Raw genomic sequence first — 4,494 nt, 5'->3', positions numbered from 1 at the left:
AATATCGATTTTGGACATATGGTGGTTGCCACATTGGACCCAAAAAATACATAGCTGCTTTGATCTCAGCTTCATGATCTGAAATAACACATAATTTTTCCCTTGTGACAACATGTAAGTGTAAGTTTTTGAGCAAAAAAAGCCCAAGAATCTGTATCTTCTCCTTTAACAAGAGCAAAATCAAGTGGAAGAATATTGCGATTACCATCTTGAACAAATGCCAATAGTAGAACTTGCTTGTATTTTCCATACAATAATGTACCATCAATCTGGACCACGGGCTTGCAATATTTCACAACATTAATACACTGTAGGTAAGTCCAAAACAACCGGTAGAATTGGCATCGATTACGAAGCACTCGATCATTATTGTATTCATGGAAAGTTTAGAAGTTCACTATGGTTCCAGGATTCAGTCTACGCACTACCCTAAACTGACTTGGTAGTTCGTTGTAAGATGAATCTTACTCACCGTGCAATTTTTTTAATGACATTGTTCTTTGCCTTCCATGTTTTCCGGTAGAATACGGTGTACCTATATTGATATTGTATAGCTGAAATAAGCACAACAATAACTATATAGGAGCTTGCTTTAACCTTGGGCATGATGGCTTGGCAGATAATGTCGGAGTCCAAGTTGGGATGATCCTGGTTGATCCCTCTAGCACAACATGTATGAGGACCTTTGTATACTGTTAGTTCACATATGTTATTTTTCCTCTTCCTCTTCGATACACAAACCATCCAGTTACATCTGTTACTACGTTGGACACAGTAGAAAATATACTTTTTCGGTGGTGGATTAGTCGACTCTGGAGTGAACAAAATTACGAATGTTGTAATTCTTAATAGCATTCATTACGTCTTTTTTTCGATGGAAACTCTATTATGATATATAACTCACCATCATTGGCTGATGAATTAAATCCATAGTCACCAAAATTAGGCATATCCATAAATTATGGCTTGTACATTACACCATAGTTAGCTTCATACATCTGTGCTAGAGGTTCAGTGTGTACCGTAGTTGTGAGAAATTCATCTACATCATCATCATCAAAGTTCATATTGAACTGCGGTGATTTGGCTCAATGAATAGTCTAGTCTCAACACCATCTGTACCTGGGTTACGAAGATGATCTTCTAGTGGAGATAAGGGTTCCTCTACGATGCTGATATTTAGGTCAAACAAGATGGTAGTTGAATGTCTTCCCCTTGAATTTGAAGGCATCATGTCATATGAATTTTGGACTGAGTTCTATGTTGTATGCGTCTCAATATTGAGGTCGAAGAAGCTCTCAGTTGAATGTCTCCCTTGGAACTTGAAGGTATCGTGTCAAATGGGTACTGAACATATTGTTTTATCAATAGCATTCCCATATTCAAGTCAAATAAATTTGCAGATGAATACCTTCCCCTTGAAATGGAAACGACGTTTTCATACGGATTGTACGTAGAGACACCTCGACAGACATCGTAACAAATTGGTAATGAATGTCTCCCCATTTAACTTGATGAGATGATGCCATGATGTGAATTTCCCATTATGGTGTTAAAATCATTATATATTATTGTAGTTGGGTTGTCAACTTGATTAGTTTGTTGAGCCAGCCCACAGTTGGAGCATAATGACATACCACGAATCACAAGCACTTCAACAAATATCGCATATATCTTTGTATCAGTGTCTGAATTTTGATTATGAGAATCAACCATCGTAGCAACATCATTATCGTTGGAGAGTTCGAACGCTGTATAAGTTAATGTAAATACTGTTGTTGGAAAATTGTACTGAAGTGAGGACAATCTTCCAGTACTTCCTATATGAACATTCCTTGAAATTTTAGTGATAAGCTCCTCAAGAGTGATGTTTCTCTTGAAGGATGTTTTGATAGAATGATTTGATACGAAGGCAACGCTTATTGCATCTTCCCTAATTTCTCCATCATAGTAAACAATAGTTCAAATACGCCTCATTTTTAGAGTTTGAAAGATTGAGAGTCTTATATCTACAAAAATAATAGATTAAATACACCTAATTAAATAAATAATATATGAACTTAAAAATAAACTAATGCTAAAACATTTAAAAAATTTCACAGTAAATTTAATAACACAATTTAACATTGTTATCGTCTCGAGAAAATGTCTCGAGATTGGATCTCATCTTCCATTTTATATCAGCACAAAATAAAACAAAATTATTAGTACAAAAATTTTTGGTCAAATAATTAAATATAAGATAAATATAATAATAAATAATTTTATCTTCTAATAACTATAATAAAATCTACTTAGCTTGATAAAAGGAAGAATGTGAAAGTAATTTTGGTTTGTTTTGAGGTTTGCATTCGGGTGTATATATAGGGGAGGGGGAGGTGTGAGTCGCCGAGCTTTAATGCTCAGGTAATAATGGAGTACCCAAAAACTCAAGGTGAATAATAGAAGCCTCCCAGCGCGTGTTAGTTTTCCCCGCAAAGGCACGAATGATGATCCGCATGGCGCCAGCTCGAATGAAAACCCAAGAAATGTGCGGATGGTGATCCATGTCTTCCGTCCATGTTAGAAAATGAGTGTTAAATTGATAAAATTTAGTCAATATATGTCTGACATATAATTATTATTTGTTTGGGTGCTTTTTAGGTAAAAATACCTAAATAAAAGGAGGATGCTAAAAGTGCTGACGTAGTGACATACCCCGCCACTATCGGTTATCCATTGAAAACGGCGCCACTTACAGATTTTCTCCAATGATGATCTGACAGGTGTTCCACAAGAGATTGTAACGTGAGGTTGACGCACCTGACCATATATCTAACCTTCCTGGTTATGTTTCAAATGGCATAAACTTCAATTTTGTATAATAATGTTTTATAAAGAGCAAACATTAATCTACATTATACAAATAAAGGTGGTCAAAAATCCACTTTTGGGCATGTTAATAAAGTGGAAATGGGAAAAGTAAAAAAAAGTAAATTTACTTTGTTTTAAATTTAATCAAATTAAAATTTAAATAATGAGTAATAAATAATTATTTCTTTTCTAAAAGTGGAAACAAAGTTACTAATTTTTAAATTATATATTTTTAAAATTTCTTATCTTCCTAATTAAATTATAAATTTTATATGACATATGAGAATATTAATTCAAATGTCGTTAATCACTTAAAATATGAAAGAATCAAACTAAAAACATTTCCTATTTACAATAACTACAAATTATTTCATTTTTAAGTGATTCTGTCCCTGTATATGGAGGGTGCACATCATGAGAGGCTTTGTTGGTTCATTTTTTGTTTATTTAGGTCAACAACGATAGGTTCATCTCACTGGTTTACATCCCAATAGAAGTATCAAATTTAAAAGAATCTCCCATACACTGTTGAGGGATTCACAGTCATCTCAATGCTCTCAATAGCGGATGTCATAGTTCTTGATCCCTTTTTATTCGAATTCAGAGCCACAAAAATAAAATTTTCTCTATTTCATGACCATGAGTTATGGATCATGATCGAAGAATATCTCTCATTGTAGGGATAAATGCATCTCATTTAAAGATATCCATGGATTTTCTTATCACGAATCTAGTGTGGAGGAATCGTTGGTATCATCGCAGCTCAAACAGAAGTCTTTTGAATTGAGGAATCTATAATACTAGGATCTGTAATTCTTCTCAGAATGGACTACACAATTCACCTTTTCTGATTTGGTCATCAAACTGTGAACTTTTTATTTATAATTTTTAACATTTCAATTTCAATTCATCTTTGAAAAAACTATAATGTTGTCTGTAGTAGCTCATCTCAACACTTATCAGACGACACTTTTAAGACGGTTACCAGATGAACCATCCAAAACCATTATCACAACATTTGTGTATCAATAGTTTGTAAAATTTAGGAGAACCATTTATCTTTTTTAGTATAATATAGATCCAAGTTGTTTACACTAAATACCTAAATGTTTTTTAAAATTTGATCCACATATAATAAATACACAAACAACAATTTAATATCTTAATTGTGATTAAACCAACAAAATGAAATAATTGATATGGCATTGTTAAAGTTTAGAAAGTAATTTAGAATCTCAATTATTTGATACAGTTAACCCCACATCCATATTTTGTCTCCCATATTATATACTTTAATATCATTAATGGGCACGAACTAAACGATCTTAGTAAAGGAATTGTTGTTATTCCTTGAGGTTCCAGGTTCGAGAAACATGAATGCTAGGGGTGTGAGCATTCAATATCAAATGGTTGAAAGTTATCTTTGAACAAATGTGACCTTGTACATACCCTAAATTATTATAATAATAATAATAATAATAATAATAATAATAATAATAATAATAATAATAATAATAATAATAATAATATCATTAATGGATTATGTAACGCCCTGATTCCCAAGTTAGTAGTTTCAGTCTAACCCGAGAGAGTGAAATAAATTCATTAGGCTTGAGAGAAACCCTTGTCCCAAATATGAAA

Source organism: Hibiscus syriacus, unplaced genomic scaffold (assembly GCF_006381635.1).
Source record: "Hibiscus syriacus cultivar Baekdansim isolate YM2019G1 unplaced genomic scaffold, ASM638163v2 tig00117048_pilon, whole genome shotgun sequence".
In the NCBI taxonomy this organism is placed as follows: Eukaryota; Viridiplantae; Streptophyta; class Magnoliopsida; order Malvales; family Malvaceae; genus Hibiscus; species Hibiscus syriacus.
The sequence above is the reverse complement of the archived record's forward strand: the minus strand, read 5'-3'. Positions refer to the sequence as shown.